At 37.8% G+C, this 18,728-nt stretch overlaps 1 long non-coding RNA gene across 4 annotated transcripts; it reads left to right on the forward strand.

Annotated features, from left to right (window-relative positions):
- Positions 1-3,403: 3,403 nt before the first annotated feature.
- LOC135153168 (uncharacterized) lies at positions 3,404-17,117 on the forward strand. 4 transcript variants are annotated; one of them, XR_010292687.1, is made up of 3 exons: positions 3,404-3,487; positions 6,377-6,597; positions 14,412-17,117. It is a non-coding gene; the product is annotated as an uncharacterized LOC135153168 (long non-coding RNA). The 4 variants fall into 4 exon arrangements; XR_010292686.1 differs by having other exon boundaries at positions 3,414-3,637; XR_010292688.1 differs by lacking the exon at positions 3,404-3,487 and adding an exon at positions 5,055-5,167.
- The last annotated feature ends 1,611 nt before the right edge of the window (positions 17,118-18,728 follow it).

The following is an 18,728-nucleotide window of genomic DNA, read 5'->3' on the forward strand; positions in this document are numbered from 1 at the left end:
AAGTCATTAGGAGTGACCGCCCGTGCCCCCTCTGTCGCGCAACCCCTGGACACACCCGTTCGGTTATTGTACATGCGGTCTACTTTCATCGTATGGAACTAAGGAGTTTTAAGAAATGGAACAAAGAAATATCAAGTCATGTTCCTATAACATGAAAACAAACATTCACCCGAATAACATCCACTCGAGAGTTGGAGGGAGGTCACTGAACACACGACATATCTTATATAAATACTTGAACAACCATTCATCTATCATAAACTGTCAAAATGTGCAGGCCGAGTTCCGACTTGAGACACTCCTGAACTTGCAAGATGTGTCGTTGATGTCCCTTCTTCCCTGTCGTCTCCGTGATTAACACACTTTCTTTCTCGTCTTCTCTTATTCTTATATATTGGTTTCTTTATAATGGGGGTGTAGTGGTCTAGTGGTTAACGCTCTGCTCTTTCAATCTGAGGGACATGATTTCGATTCCCAGCCAGGTCATGTTTTCCTTCAGCAAGAAATTTACCTACATTGTGCTGCACTCAACCCATGTGAGGTAAATGGGTACCGGCAGGAAGTAATTCCTCTAAAAGCTGTGAGCACCGGAATCGGTAGACTGGCTTAGCTGGGGTATTATAGGAGCGCTGTAAGATTTCTTAATCGAAATGTTGCCTTCTGGGTGAGGAACCAGGATCAGGAACAGTTAGGACTTTAGCTGTTGAGATCCAGTGTGAGTGTAACATGTTGTAACATTGCGCACATTTCAGTGACTTCACAGAGGTCGAGCGACGAGATCAGGGAACATGATCATGAACATTCTGGAGAAAAAAATTAACATTTCATTTTCGATTTGTGATTATCAAAATAGGCGTATCCGATTGGGATGGGATTATGAGTTGTTGACTTGCGATTGACCTCGGGCAACCTGCGGGTATTTAGAGTAAAGGGGTCGGAAGGACAGGTGGTATACCGCATCACGTTAGAGGCCATGGTTATATAGGCTCACTGTAATGCACGGCATGACTTGCCACGCTACACCCTGGGATCTGGCTGCGAGCTGACCTGGAAACCGAACCTGAGTCAAGTTGATGTGATGGTTGCGAAAGGATCGCACCCCATTCTGCCACGCCCTCTTAAAATAAAAGACCGATGGGGTTCATCCCATTGTTCGTCGTTCAGGATGGGGTTCAAAATGGAATTGAATGCAATAATTGAGTTACAAGTACTCCTCCACTTATGTTTCGGCTCGTTTGATTTGTCACGTCCTATATCTCTTCTACCTTCTCTCTTCAGTCTGTCCGACTGGACTGTACATCAAGGAAGATGGGGGAATCATCAGATCATGAAAGGGGCTGGGGAAGGGAGTCGTGCTGTCCACTTTTGGGCAAACATCGGCCAAATCACAGCATGCAATCTTTTATCTTGTAAAGTATAAGCTTTTGTACAAAAATTCACGAGATGGGAGATCCAATCATGGATGGGAAAAACGAAATGAGATATGAAGGCGGATGTACTGCACACTTATCGGTCATGACACCATTTCCATCTCCCCTATAGGCCCTACTGCTGACTTCATATTGGGATGAAATTGACTCCCTTATGAAATGAAGGCGATATCTTTGGGTGTTCGTTATACCACATCTATGCCTTGCTCTTGAACATTGCTTGCCCGTCGTCCAATTATGTTACAATGTCCTTCGCGTCTCCTTTATCACTATGTCTTAACCTTGAACTAGAAATTGGAATTGATAATCCATACCTCATTCGCGTCAAAAATATTTTTAAATTTTAAGTGTCTCCGCATGCGGTGTAAGTGATTCTGCAGAGACGAATGAATCAGTGAGTTGGGGGGGGGGGGGTCAATGATATTTTACATCATTCGAAGGACATTTTTCGGCCAAAGTATTGTTAAGGAGAGCAATATTTTGCATTATTATTTTACTTCTGATAACAAAATGTTTTTAGTGTAGTATCCCTCTTATCAATTGATATTCAGGCGCATATCGATCGTTCTCGATATTTTGGGGAGGTTGCTTTGGATTATTAATATGCAGCAATAGACAATGTTCTGTGCAGGGCTTGAGCAGCAAGATTACGACTCCAACTTGAACCGATGAGTTTTTATACCCGGAAAATCGATTTTAGTTGTGACACTCCTGTACTAGCGGGATCTGCAAAACATTGAACATTAATGTTCCTTCTCCACTATGAACATCATGAATATAAATACAGGACTTCGATTTATTCAAATATGATATGGTATAGCATCAATGACTTAAACTTGGTAACACGTTCGTTTCGAGCCTGGAATCATGTCGGCTTTAAATAAATGGAATAAATGTTATCCATTTTATATCGTTGCTAGGGGGAAATTCCCATAGCAACCGAATTTGTAACCTTTTCTTTGTTTTCTGCCATTTTTAATTATCGTGCAATTTTTTAACGTGGGGACAGGTCATTTTAGGTTCAGATACATAATTATTTCCATCATATCTAGCTCTTATGTAGGTTCTTCCTAGGTGTGGACCCCATAATTCAAAAGCTGGGAAAGAAAACAGGCCTTGGGCCTGGCCCATGGACTACTGAGCTGGTGGTAAGTTACTTGCTTGACCATGCCCGATGGTATTCTTGCTTATGGAGGTTATATTGAGCAAAGCAGTGGTTTTAATCGGGTTCTCGGCTACGACCGGATACGCGTTATAGGATTGGTTGAGGCCGGACTGCTTGATTCATGATTAAACCATGTAGTAGGTCCATGATTAAACTAATAATTCCATTTATAATTTTGCTTTACATCCTCTAACACCCTGAAACCATTTCAGATGGTATCAATCATGTCAATCGTGAATGTAGATGCGGAGGAAACACCTGGATCAAGACGAGTTACCATTACCCACCCCATCCTTCACCTCAATTCATGGTATGACAATGACTACATTTTTTTTATACATGAGGCTGTTCGTCAATCATATCTCTGATGATCAACGAATGTGCTCAGTGCATGGTGTTACGGCAGATTACGTGTAGGTACGTGGTAAAATACGGTCAGTTGGTTTGTCCGGCTGTGTTCCGGGGTTCATAGGTGCCCGGTGGTGGTCCTGGTTACATATAATCATTGCCCTCCTTATTAATGTACGTTCTTTTCATTTCCTTTTGTATCATTATCTTTAAATCAAATCTCTTAATAGCAGGTCTACAGAATCAAAATTTACAAAATTATCTGTTTTGACAACTTTACACAGAAAACCAGCCTAATTTGCCTAAATCACTATCGACTCTAGATCTAGAAATAAACCCCCATGTCTTACCCATGGGGTAGTAATCAAACGGGAAACGGGAAACCAGGACATGCTGGAGATGCTTCTTCCAGTATTGTTTTCATCTGGCCATGAACGAGATCTAAATGTATTCTTCCGCAAAGCTCTCTCAACGTGGAAACATTCGTGCCTTGTGGTTTTTTAACGTGTTCCATCCAAAATTAGATAGATATTCGTGGGAAAATGTGAGTGTGGTCGTTTTTTTCATTTTGTGGAGATGTTGTGCACACCTGTTGGGCAGCTTATGTCATTTTGGGTGATCCATAGCATGTTTGCATACAGGTTGTCTTAGTTCAAGGAATATCCCGGACCTTCATTTAGAACACTATTCTTTTGTAAGTTCATTGTTAAGTGTGCAAGGCTGGTGGTAGATTCACAATTGTATGCAGAGGCGAAGCAAGAGACAACCTCTATTTGTCGCCACCTCTCTGAATGGGAAGCTATGGCCTCCGATTTGTGGGCTGCTAATCCTGCTAATATATGCATAGACATATATGTTAGATAATCATAAGTCCAATGATACGCCATTTTGCCGAGACATTTTGTTACTTTTTAAAACCTTTGAAATCTCTTCCGTCCCATGTGAAATCTTGATCACTGTACTTTCGTGTCCAAATGTGGTTACCCGCCTTGTGTTTGTGCCTTCTGATGATATTAGGATGGTTGGGTTTGTCTTGGTTACGATAGTTTTGTTGATTTTTTTTTATCGTGTTTGTGTCTTTTATAGAATTCTGTTGGTATGGTATTACATTGATTAGTTCTATCGTTAGGAATAATGTTCTGATCAATTTTCAACGGAGCAAATGCTATGTATACATTCAGGCGCCATACCATAAAAAAATGACCGATTATTTTATCATCTCGATCCCATACAGGTCAGGAATATCCTGCATTGAGTTTTTGCTTAAAGAAGTAAGGAATGAAACTCCTGACATAATCATACACACTATAGAGGGAATAATTATTTGCACAATATCATGTATTTGGTATGCAGAAATAGCCTGAATCTTGAATATAAAGCTCTTTGATTTTCTTTGACTTTGTGAAAATATGTTTACAACGGACTTCCCCCCTTTAAGTCTCTAGATTAATCAGAAAATTATTATATTTACGAGAAAATATTAATTGAAATTGACAAAATGTGGTGTAGTGCAGTACACCTGGAGATTTCTATATCCATATAACTTTGATTTAAAAAAGAAAATCAGGGCTTTGGCGTTCGTTGGTCATTTGTGATTTAATGTGTGTTATAGTGAGATCATTCCAAAAATCCTTCCCACACATTAAATGTTATAGTTATTCGTACTATTGGAAAAACACGGATTTGATTCGTCACATGACGCATGCGATATATCATTGTGACATGAACCATTCGGTCTGTGTCGCGAAGACTATCCTATAAATTGCGGATCAGGGTTTGATGTGAACCTACCAGCCTTGCTGGCGGACTCTTGATACATACGCTTAGGGCAATCTCCTATCATCCAACACATTAAATGCTACAAAATGTAATCGAATTCTACAACATGTGGCTGCCGTCGACGGATGTGGCAGCACGTCGCCAGCGGAGGTGGACTCTCCAGGGGGAATTCCTGGGGCCAAGATGGAGTAAATAGGTGGATTTCTGATGGATTACGATTGAGCTGTGTCCCTCATCACTCACTATGTTTATTCTGAAGAACAACAAGTTCCCTCCGTCTGTCACTAGTGTTCTCTGCTTCCAATATTTTGAAGAAAATATTCCTTGATATCATACCATATTTTATTTCTCTGACTTTGCCTTTACATCGTGTTCTTGTGAATATAAAAAAAAGAAGAGTGAAGAGATCGTATCATCCTTCGTTGAATTAGTCCACCTTGTACATGTATATTGGAAATCATACCATTTTCACTTATCGACGAGAAATTCCGTCTTATTTGTGTTATTTTTATGTGGCGTATTTTTTGTATCGTTGAGTTTTTTTTTTTTTTTTTTTTTTTTTTTGGGGGGGGGGGGCTTTCTCGAGTATTTGAAATGCTCAAGATTTCTGTTTTCAGCCGACAGTGATATCAACTTTTATTTGAAAAGACAGATGAGTTGCCGATCTAACAACACAGTGACTGATGAAGGATTTTTAGATTTGGGAGGGAACAATTTGACAGTCAAGGAAAAAAAATCGGTCAACTAAAAAAAAAAAATCAGGCAAAAATGGTGGATCGTCACTGTCTTTAGAATCGGTCACTTTTTATTGTAGGTCATAAGGGGGCATGTACGTGCCCACAGCTCTGCTCCTGATTTTGGTTCAAATGAGTTGATTTGTTCAAAAAATCATAATAGATTTAATAAAACAACATACGACTGTGCGGAAATGGAAGAAGTGCCGTGTTCCTATAGGCTATATAACAAACAGTCGCGTTAGTTCACGTTCATGGGTGTTTTGCTTTGCCGGGGAGAATCCGTCGATCTCCGAACGCATGCATGCAGATAGAGCATGGTTTATGGTACGAGAGCATGCCAGCCCGTAATCCCTAAAAGTACACTGTTTTTATCCGAGTCCCGGATCCGAGTACTGGGCATTGTACCCTAAAATATCGATAACAAGGTGCCTTTGCCCCGTGGTCCAATGTGCGTGATATCTCGACACACGAAAGTCCACGGTTCGATGCCGGCGACCACCGCTGCTTGAACAAGGCTTTATTACGCATTCTTTATTCATACTCAATATATGGAAAGCAAATTAGAGTACGTACTTTTTGATGAAAAATATAACGTTCATGACGAATTTTGTACAAATTATGTTACTTTACTTTCATTCAATATTACTGTAAATGCCAAGTATATCGTACCCTGCACCTTACCCACTAGTTGCGCATGTGACTAATGTCAACTTCGGTTGCATAATAACTTCATTCATTATCGCAGTTTTATTCTTTTTTATTTTGACTGGTTTATCGTTCTTTGACAGGTTTATGACACAACTCCGTCCTTTATGACGTCATACTTTCACGTGACGTATCACCGATCTCGAGGTTCATTGACATGATACTGTCTAATGAAATTAACTTCCATTGTCATGTCTTTGTTTGTTCCTTAGATTCGACAAGTGCCTCGTCTGACCTTGGGGAGTGAATCCGTCCATTGGAAGTGGGAGACCGACTTTCCGTCACAATGACGTCACGACCCTGTATGCTTCCCAGGAGTCTACCGGGGACCAAGAGTATCCATATCCGCGGTTTATCCGCCGCCTGCCCTCGATGGAGACTTGGAGGTGTAAACGAACATGACATCATACCGGGCAGTATGTATGAAGTTCAGGTAAATAAGCCAACTTTGATGGTCCTGTGTGTGAAAACAAAACCCTTGTTGTGTGTTTGCAGATCTTTCTTTATTCCAAAAATGATTTCGTCCGGTTACACTGATTATTTTGACTCTATGCAAGAAAAGCAGCTTCATGAAATAATAACAAAAAATTAATAAAGGAGAACATTTCTACCGGCAACTCGAGATTTCAATGCGGTAGAATCTTAAAGGGATCGATATTATGGAGATGATTTTTTAAAGGGTAATTTCCTACCTCTATTAATTCGGAGAACGGTTTGAAGAAAATTACGTCAATGATAATAGTGTGCTGGCATGTGAGAACTACTTCAAAGAAATTAATAATTACATTCAAAACGATTGGTAGGCCGGTCGCGGCACCATTTCATCCAATCATGACCCTTCATGGATGACCACACCTCACTTTTTTGTTAATTTCTACAGTTTGTGAAAGACTTGTTTATGAATACGTGTCTCATTATAGTGCAAACCAATCTCCCCAGTCGCCGTGATCGCCGACTCGCTTCCACAATGCTTGGCGGATTCAAGAACATAAATTATATTTGTCAAATGCCCCTCATGACAAAATAATGAGCAACCAAGAAGTCCATGCAGAAATTTTGGGAATCAAAACAGTCCTGGGATCTGGACAAACAACATATTTTCCATTTTTCGTCAGCTCTGAAACTGAGGACGAAGATGCAGTTCCAGTTCACAAATTTTCGACTAAGAGCTTTCAGCTGTGCTTTGTCATTTTGACGGGTATTTACTGTGTTCTTGAATCCGTCGTGCGTCGGGGAACGAAAAACTCCCCAAGGTCTTTTGGAAACTCACCAAATCTGACAGTCAAGGACAAGAGTGTGTAGTTAGAGCATAATATTTAAGTGGGGAGGGGGCACGAGCCTTATGTGCTACTTTAAAGGGATGCTCCGGGCTGAAAATAATTTGATATAAATAAAGAAATATCAGACAAACAAAACACTAAAAATTTGATCAAAATCGGACAGGGAATAACAAAATTATTGCATTATTCCGGTGAAACAGTTCTAGGCATGTCTTCATGAATGTTCAATGAGCAAATTGATTATGTCATATCCCCATTTATTCTTTTGCATTTTATTATATGAAATTATGTTTATTCAACTTTTTCTACCAAGAACTTAAAAAATGGATTGACAACTGATTTATTTCATAAGATATTCATTGCTGTAACTTATTTTCATTATAAGTGAGACATAATTATTCACACATGTATGACACATTGTTCACAAATGTAGGAAAAAAATGAAACAATTTTGATTTCATGTAATAACATAATAAATAGGAAAGTGGGGATGTGGCATCATAAGCCCACCTAATGAATATTATGATGACGTGCATATAACTATTTTCACAAAATATTGCTAAAATTTAAAATTCAATAACTTCGTTATTTGTTATCCGATTTTGATGAAGTTTTGAGCATATTGCTCAGTGATTTTTACTCTTTATTTAGATATAAATATTTTCAGCCCGGAGCACCCCTTTAATGACTTATGATGCGCAAGGGGGGGGGGTAAAAATGTATCTTTAAGTTAATAAAAGGAAATATTCTTCTATGGCGTTGAAGTAGTTAGAAATGGTTCAGTTTTAGAGCATGACCCTGGCGATTTTGTTTCTAAATGAGTCTCATTATTGAGAAGTATCTTCAGTCAGAGGATGTGCCTGTTGGTTTGCCAATCGAAGATCAATTTCTTGGTCAGACAACCAAGTGGCGCTAGATGGGCGCACCTCGGTTTCCCTCATGTCTTCCAGGGGCCGCATCAGTTTGCCTGTGTGTGGACGTTGCTGTCACGGAATGTGGTGAGGAAAGAATTGTTGGAAGATCGCGGTTCATCTTCTCGTCCTCAAATTAGAAATTAAATACCTCCAGATTTCCTTATCCATATTTCTCCACTCTTTGTCCAGCCTGTTTTCATTTTTTCTCCAACTATCTCCTTCATTCTTCCCTTTTTCACTCGTCTACCTTAATCCACTGTCCTCCGTTTCGTCTTTCAAACTTAAGTGTTTCGTTTGTCAACCTCCTTTCTATTATGAGAACTTATTCCAATATGCTATCTATTTTTTATTCGATTATTGCACCACGGGAAAAGAGGGGGGTATAAAAAATCCTTATAATTTATTACAGGATAAATGAAAGAGTAGTCCCTACCAATTGCCCTAATCTACTCACCAAATTGCCAGTCGGAGATTTACAAAGTCTGATTAGGGATGATGATATAGCTGTAACTCTTCTTTCCCATCCGTTTCACCAAATTTCTGATTTTCTTCACTCTTAAAAGGTCAAGCCTACCCCAGAAAACGTTGATATGAATGAATAGAGAAAAATGAAACCATAATAACGCTGAAAATTTCATCAAAATCGGATGTTAAATAAGAAAGTTATGACATTTTAAAGTTTCGCTTATTTTTCCCACATTCGTCATTTAGGTACAGTGTATGTTTTTTACGACATTTATGTCCCAGCAGCTAGAAAGTAATCATTAGTTTGTTGAACTTGATATCAACTATACCATTGTCCCATATTTCGAGGTGATTACATTAATGCTTCAGTCACATTTCCCCTACTGCGGTGTACAGCGAGTCCAAAATGGATGGTTTGAATAAAATTAGATAAAATGGCTGTTTTCGACTCGCCGGACGGCCGCCGTAGAGCAAATGTGACTGAGGAATTAGGCGTCACTGACAGCTATTCATCGTCAATTTTATTTTTAGATAAATGATGATAATACAATCATGACAATAGCAATCTATTTCTAAATATCCAGAGAGGGATTAATCTTGCCTGAGAAGACGCCCGAGTGGTGAGTTACCGACTTGTGAACGTGACGACATTCCCCATGTTCACCACTTTGTAAGATATACTGGGTAAGAAGTGTATTGCCGGGAGTGATATCTCTACCGGGTCTTATAATCTCTTCTTTCTTCTTCCTTCAAATTCTGTTTACGAGTTAGTGCAACAGATATAATCCTTGGTATTTCTTATTCTGCAAAGGGATGATGACACGATCCAGTTATATTTGAGACCAGTAGCTGTTCCTAAAATACCAGGTTTCCATTGATACAAAAAATAAAAATAAATGTATTGATAATGCATTGAATGAAGCAAAATGGTTTTTAAAATGATCGGGGGAGGGAGGCGAGAGACAGCGAGAGAAAAGGAGATTTAAAAAAAGAAAGACAAATGACAATAGATTGGTTCACACATATAGAGCGGTTGAGGGGAGAACGTTGGGTAGTACTTAACTTGGCGCCACGTATCTTTCGATGCGATTCAATGTCAAAGTTTTGGATAAAAAGGTATCAATACTTGTATTTTGTTCTAAAAACAGTATTTTCCTGTTCAACTGATACCCTAAAATAGATGGGAAATAAAAAAAAATGGTTCAAGTGATCATACAGAAATTGGATGGAAAGAGAAAATCATGAATCGCAACCAACTGGCCTGAGGCAATAAACAATTTGAACAATTCGTGTTACAATTATTATTTATAATGAAAAGGCATTAACATGCATGTTTACAAGTATATATTTTGACAGTTATAAAAGATGTATTTCCTAAAAGGTTGAATGCAATAATACCTAACTTGCATTTCAACCCAAACACTTCTTCTTTGAAAACAAAATTATGCTCTGGTGAAGAATTACATGAATATTAAATAAAAATGAAATAAGACCTTTGTTTTATTTTTGCATATTAGGTGCAATATTTTATGTGTATCTATATTATGTCCCATTTCATAAAACATACATTATCTAATTCATGCAAAAATTTGCTCTAAATTAATGAAATTCAATGATATCTTTTAAAAATCAATTTTATTTCATTCAAAATGATAAACAATGACAAGGTAAAAATACATATAAAAAATAAAATATGGAGGCAGCTTGATAAACATTTAAATCTCATCAAATGCTGCTACCAATATACAAACAATTAAGTATACAAGAACATATGAAAATAGAGCATATTTAAAAAAAATACAAACAAGATAATACAAATCAAGATAAATTGAACATTTAACAAACCCTAAACAGACAACATAACAAACATATAAATGAGCCTGATAATATACAGTGCATGTAATTTTGTAAGAGTACCATAGTTTTTTGCTATTTTATTAAAACGTATAATGAAGGACTTGATTTCTTGATTTCATTTCCTCTGACAGAGCATTCCAAATTTTTGGTCCTTTATGAAAAACCCCCCAAAACTGAAGTTATGTGGAACGATGGCGTGAAGCGCTTGGACAATAAAAGACATATCTTCCTTTAATACCTTCGAGCCTTTTGTCCACGGTTTAACGTTCACCGATTTGATCAAAGTACTTCTTTTGTATAGACTTGTTGACCCCAACAATCGAAATAGTTTGCCAGCCAGTAGTATCTATCCCAAAGAATACAAAATATCGTGTTTTGAATATAATAGAATAAAAGAATTATTCAACAAACACGGGTATTTCTAGTCAAGATATGAATTTCTAGCTATTTATCTGTGAACAGTAATTTTGTCCATCCATCTATCAAAGTGCGACAGTTTTGTTCATGGTTTGATCAATTACATGTGCAGATGTGGGGGCGTCGTGGTCTGACTCTGGGTTCGATTCCCAGCAAAGGCGTGTTTTCCTTCAGCAAGAAATTTACCCACATTGTGCGGCACGCAACCCAGGTGAGGTAAATGGGTACCCGGTTGGAAGAATTTCCTTGAATGCTTCAGCGCATATAATATGACAGCGCGGCTAAAGCCGGGGTAATAATATTAGCGCTTTGTATCCTCAGGCAAAAAGCGTTTAATAAATCCAGCTATTATTATTATTGTTATTATTATTAACTAAATTTTGTATTTTCTTTTGGTCTATATTTTGTGAAATACAAAACGTTACCTTTTACTGACATTTCCTTTGTCGTGAGATATCCTGCTAACGAAAGGATTTGAGTATAATGTAGGAAAAATGATAGCTGAAATTACTAAAATGATTTGGAAAAGAGGATGTTATTTTGAAATAAAGTATACGTTCACCAACTCAGAAATGGCAAAAGAATATTATATCAAGCTATTTCAGATTAACAAGAAGCAGGTAACATTTGCCTACAAGTTCACCCTGATAATAAATTAGTTTTGATATAAACAAAGACCTTCACTTCAACTTAACCATCATGTTCGAGGGAGGGAAGATTGCCTCTCCAAAAGCAGGGATAGTAAAATAAAATTCATCAACTCATCGCCAATTCATTCCATCAACCATATTTCAAATGTATGTTTTTTTTCGCCAACTCTATTTTACAGACTAGTCTAGACATCAAAATATAGAAGTTAGAAATGTCATTTCTCCAAATATACCTCTATCTGCGGTCTGCCGCACACGCATAAAAAAAATGGGTAAAATAAAAATTCGATGGATATATTTGGAGTAGATTACTTGTCCTTGTTATTGGGTCAACAGCGCCACATGGTATTAATACTCCTGTTGCGTTCAACAGGTGCAGATGTATTATTCAGTATAACGATATATACCCCATAGAAATAAAGGCAGTATCAGGTGTGTATAAATACACATGTAATAATCAATGGAAGAAATAGAATTGACAGATAACGTGAGGAGGGCTGTTATGCATGAAGATGATATGAAGTGTTTTATTCCGGAAGGCACAAATATAATTCTTTGCTAGCGGGAAATTACGGGTGTGTTTCACCCCGCCATGCAGCAAATTAAAAAAGTTATATCATTTGAGAGATTTTAAGAATATTTTTTACATTGTCAAGCGAGCTGTCTGTTAACTTTCAAGTCTTGAGGGATCTACCTCGCAATACTCATCATCTACATATTCCCGGGGCGCAGAAAAGTCCCCCCAACAAATAATGAAAATAAAATAAATCGAATATCAGTAAGTATAATGCTGAAAATATCATTAAAATCTGTGTGACAGTTTTTTTTTTCTCACTAAACAGTTTGACCTGTTTGCACAGCCTGGTCGGTATGCAAATGGGGGAACCGATGACATCATCCAACCTTATTATTTTGTTATATGAAATATCTTGGGGTTCTTTCGTCATTGTAATGAGAAACAAGGTTTGATCCCTCCTTCAATATGTAGAATTGCCATTCTTGCCAACTACATATCATGACCGTCACTTGTGATTCAATAATTCATTTATGGTGTCAAATGCGTAAAAATTGAAAAAAATTCATTTGGATAGACTTGTCCTTTAAGAAGATAATTCCCTTTCTCAATTATATCATGGACCTACATGGTTATACTAGTACTCATGGCTGGAAGGCATTGTCATGAGGGAATGTTATTTTCTCTCGAGGTTTTACTTTCCAAGTTCATGATCGGGGTTTGTTGTTTCGAGAGTTAGGGCGCTCTTCAAGAGGGATTTTCATTAAGCGCTTGTAAATATTTGTTGAACTTGTATAACTCCTTTTTTATCTAGTCTCCTCCCCTCTCTCTCTTTCTGTCCATTTCTCTTTCGATCCAATCTACTATCCGAACTTTCAGTTTTTCTTTCTCTCATTCCCTTTTCCTTGCTCGTGAAGGGAGTGCCATTGACCCCATTACGCGCGCCTGCCGAATTTAGAAACGTTATCTCCTTGATCTTGATTGACGGTATAAGCAGCTCCAAGATCATGAAACTTACGGTGTACTTTCGATTACGTTCCACCAATTCCGAAATCATTTCTGTTTTATGAACATTTTCACCCAATTCCGCCTCCGATCCCCCAAATATGGAAAGGTGGAAATTAGCCGATTAACTTCAATTATACATTTCTGTGGGATCGGGTGCAATTTGATAGATGGAGACACGAGGAGGGAATGAAACTCGTGGAGTTATGAAAGTAGATGTACTAAATGATTGTCTATAGCTTCTGTCAACATCACTAATCTTTCAGCGTGTCATGTTTCGAATACAATAGAAATATTAGCGATCATGTTATCGTATATATTTTTTTGTTTGTAACGTCCTTTAGTTGCGGGACAAGCAATTAGATGGATTAATGTGGTTTTCCTATATTGGTAGTTTGATCTTGTTATTCCCTACTCATCTGATCACATACACTTATTTGTTCTTTAATTTCAATGTCATTGACATATTAATGTATTATTCCTTGTTGACTATTGATTTTTTTGTTGCCTGTACAACATATTACTCAATTATGCCTTTTGATCTCCAATTTTATTTATGATTCTCTTCCATCTCTACACTCTCAAAAAGATATGTTACAGGTTAAATCAACATTTGAAAGGTTAAAGGAGTGACATCCTTTTCTAAATGTTGCATTTACCACTAGTGGTTCGACCCATTGTTGGATTCAGCTTTATACAAGGTAGTATATAACATTTGGAAATGTTGTCACTCCTCCAACATTACAAATGTTGATAAAAGCCCCTTTCACGATTCGTGATGTGACTGCTTACAACCGTTGCGATTGTGTGCAAACAATATATTGTGACCAAATGATTGCAAACGATCGCACGAGCAATAATTGTGAAAACCCCCTTGAACATTTCATTCATTTATTGGTTTTTGCAACATTTTTCATAAACAAAAATCTGGACCAGAAAATGCATATCTAAAATTTGACATCAAGATAATGAGCAAATAAGTTTGTATATAAATCATGAAATGTATCATACATAAATCAACGATTTAAGTGGTCACACAAGCAAAGCTTGGTAGCGTGACAGTCCATTTTGTAGAGTGCACATTTCAGTTAATTTTATTTGGTGTATATTAAGAAGTGTTTTCTTGTGTTTTCTTTTCTTTTTAGGTTCCACCAATGGCCAGTTTGTTATTTTGAGAAGAAACTTATGCTCGAAACGGATCATGGAACATTGCTGAATGGGGAAGGTTCTTTGTTCGACCCTCAAATTGCCGAAACTGTCGCTGTAATTCGTCATTTTACGTTAAAATTCGTATTATGTTATAGATCTATTCATAGAACCCCTTCTCCACTGAAATTCAAGAGTGAACTGGATGTCGTATGGGGATTGCAAAAAACTTGCGGTTAATTCCTCATCAAGTGTAAGTCAAAATTTGATCGCTAATGCTGTGATTAAATGTAAAGTTGTAGTTGATTTGCACTCGATTGCTACTCAACTTTTTCGGAACGCCCCATTACCCTTACACTTCGTTCACAATCGAACATTTTTTGCACCGCCCAAATACCCAATTATGATTCATTTTTATTCCGTTATACTGCGTCTTACACCGAAGTAAGAAATCACCGACTTCGGTCAGTTGCAGCATGGACCTGAAAGGTCCATGGTTACAGCAAGGAAAATTCCATAACATTAGTATTTTTTCATGGTCGAAAAAAATCTGCCTTTGGTCATATAGCACTAATGTCATCTAATGGCTGAATTAGAGGTTGAAGGTCGTTGAACCTTCACTTGTATTTCAGATAGTTCATCGAAAGTATGCCTTAATTTGAACAAGTGGTTTGTCCGAAGAAAAAAAATTTAAAAATCTGGTTCGTAAATTACTTTACAAGACTCGCTGATATCAGTAGGTCTGATGCCACTGATATTTCAGAGATAGTTCATCGATAATGAACAAGTGGTTTTCTGAAGAATTAGAATTTAAATCTGGTTCATACATTACATTGCAAGACTCGCTCTTTAGGTCTCATACCTTCATTTTGATTGATTTCTTTGGCCTACGTCATCCTGGGTGGAGAATTACTTTATCAAAATTACGTTTAATTCGTTAGCCATTCCGTGTTCATTGGCGTTCTCTTTATAAATTAACTATGGAATATTCTTTAACCTCCTTGGTAATGAGTTTATAGGTCGAGAGTTGCAGCTTAGGATCAGTCGATATCGTTGTCCTGAAGCTATGGCACAACGTTATACTTTACAGCTATCCTGTGGTTTTCATTTATAGGGGCGTTTATGATTCATTATTGCATTTTTCTCTATTGAATAAAAAATTGTAACAGTTTCATATCATTGGCACTGAAAAAAATTCCCAAACGATAATTCATTTGGTGCTGTTGAGAAACGTTTGGCTTGCCATAATCATCCCAGTCGTTCGTCTTGCCGCGTATGGGTAATATTACGAAACAGCTCTATGGTCATTAAATTAATAAGTTGTTTGATGAATTACAGTAATGATGATAAATTATGTGGTTTTTGTCTCGCCTGCATAGCATAGCGAGACTATAGGCACGTGTAGGCGCCGCTTTTCCGACGGCGGCGGCAGCGCCAACATTGAAATCTTAACCTAAGGTTAAGTTTTTGAAATGACATCATAACTTAAGAAGTATATGAATCTAGTTTATGAAACTTGAACATAACGGTGATACAGTATTACTATCATCCTGCCTGAGTTTTAGGACACATGACCACGGTCAAAGGTCATTTAGGGTAAATGAACTTTAGCCATGTTAGGGGTATATGTTGAATTACCATCATAACTCTGATATTTTATGGATCTAGTTCATGAAACTTAAACCTAAGCGTAATAAAGTAACATTAAACATCCCGTGTGAGTTTTAGGTCATATGATCAAGGTCAAAGGTCAATTAAAGTCAATGAACTTTGGCCATGTTGGGGTACTTGTTGAATTGCCATCATAACTGGGCGTAGGGGTAATCAAGTATCTCTGACAAGTCTTAGGTCACATGATCAAGGTCAAATTTCACTTAGTGTCAATGAACGTAGTATTGTATCATTATACGAATGGAGTTTTTTTTAATAATTATTTCATAGTAGTTTTCAAAGTCAGCACTGCTGCTATATTGAGTCGCGTAATGCATGTGAGACTGCCAGAGGCGCTCCACTTGTTTTTAAATCATAAGTTATAATATATAATTCAACGGGGGCTGAAATAAGATACAATCTGTTTAGTACTCATATTCGCTCTTTTTGTGATTTGTATTTGTGTCTACTTTGTTCTGGTTCGGTCTGGTTTGGTCTGATTCGTATGTTCAATAAATATTGGAAGATAAAAAAATGATAAGCAACATTGTGTACTTTTTTCAGTTCAATTGATGTTTATAATGTAAAATCGGGCTTTCACATAAGATATGCTACCCTATTTTGTTGGATGATGTTAATAGAATGTTAATCCCGAGTGGATTGATATGAGCCTTGCCCTCCTGAAGTTCCGTAAACTAAGACATGACCCAGCCGCTTGCTTGTTCCAACTGAACCCAATTTTTATAGGGACGTCCTACATTTATAACTAATAAAAGTAGATATTTTGCTAAACATAATTATGCACACGATATTCATATTCTGATGGTGACGTTAAAGGTCGGTCCCAGACGTAAATAATCATATCTGATTGATACACGTCTGACAAAACTCAAATACACACAAGTCATATTTGGATTTTGAATTTAGAAAATAGATGGCAACGAGTCGAGCAACTCGTCGGCGTAGAGCAATGGGATAATCCTTGTGATTACATTGGCAAGGATTTCAAGTTTGAATTTCGGGAAAAAACAAGCCCACGACTTCAGGCCTGAATCAAAAACTTCAAAATAAGTTATTTGGGGTACCCTTTCAGAATTTTAAAAACAAACCTATAAGTAAGTTAAAATATGAACTTTCTTACTGTAGGGTAAATCAAAATTACATACAAAAAATAGATTTATATATTTAGTTAGTAGGGTCATATATGACCAAATTTTTGATTGGTTTACAAAAATATAGAGAGTGTATATACAGATAGAAAAAAGGGATAAAAATTAGTCGTATGAAAAACCAAGTTCGCGTACAGCCACTGCGTCAAACTTGCACTTCTCTCAAAAGTAACCTTTCTCACTTGGGAATTCAAAACATTCTGCTAACTTCATTCACGATAAGTTTGAATAAGATTTAAAATGTTCTAACCCTAATTGATGGGAAAACAGACCGCTAGACCACAATGAGATTAATGAAGTAATCGCTCCTAAACGTTGGTAAACCAATTCAACTTGCACCGTGAACGTGCAGGGGTAGGTACAAGGTCACACTCTCAATAGAACCTCGTTGGAAAATTAAGGGGGTCGGGACCCCTGGTTCTTTGCATGCTGATTGGTCTTGACTTTGGAGATACCTTGATTTAACAGGCGCAAGTCGTATCTAGTCTAGTTGGAAGTCGGAAAATAAATACAATTTCGACAATTGCCTTTTGACTCAACAAAAATCACCACAGCGGAGAGGTGAATCAAACTAATGCAGGGTGTAATTCTTGAGGGGTTATCTCACCATTGCTCACTGGGCTTACATCTAGTTCTCGACTAGTTTTTTTGCAAGTAGCAGAGATGTCTCCATGACGTCTCGGAGACATCTATAAATAATGCGTCACAAGAAAATCAAGCATGCTCGATTTTTAAAGACTTCATGGGAACTTTTTCGTCATGGGGACCCCCACGACGCCTCCGAGACATCTCCATCAATTCAGTTGCAGAAACGTTTCTGCGAAGTCTCGGAGACCTCTCATCATGCTCACTGAGGTCGCGGAGACCGGGGAAGAGAAAAAAATATCGATGAGACCATGGACCTACAGTAGGTCCACGATGAGACATAGTGGAGACATCTAACTCCACAAAGGTGACGTTTCTGCGACGTCTTAGTGACTGCAGTCACGGAGACGTCTCCAACAAAAAGTTTCATGGGTTTATCAACATGACTAAGGAGACGTATCTGCGACATTTTAGAAACGTCTCCGGGCAACCACTTTGCCCGACAGTCGAGGGCATGTTTCTGCAACGTAGTCGCTGCGGTGTCTCGGGAACATCTTTAAGACGTCGCTGCAACTAAAGGAATCTAATATAAATGTTGTGTCTGGACCCAGTCTAGCTGCAACGCAGTTCCGTCAGGTACGTAATTGGCGACTGAGTTCAAACTGACACTTGTAGGCAATTGATTTGTGAGAGCCCGTGAACCTCATTACCAACATTTGGTTTTTGCACTGCCCAAATTCGAGATGTCAGCTCGGTGTATTAATGTCGGATGTCATTCATAACATGTGGTATGTTTGCATCGAAACATACCTCCATGTGGATATTGTAGAAGGTTTCGTGAACTCCATTTTTGCCCCAATAGTCGATAATTTCCTCGTCCCATTGATACCATGAAAAACAATATCTCACAAT

The sequence above is a fragment of the Lytechinus pictus genome, chromosome 2 (genome assembly GCF_037042905.1).
Source record: "Lytechinus pictus isolate F3 Inbred chromosome 2, Lp3.0, whole genome shotgun sequence".
Taxonomy (NCBI): Eukaryota; Metazoa; Echinodermata; class Echinoidea; order Temnopleuroida; family Toxopneustidae; genus Lytechinus; species Lytechinus pictus.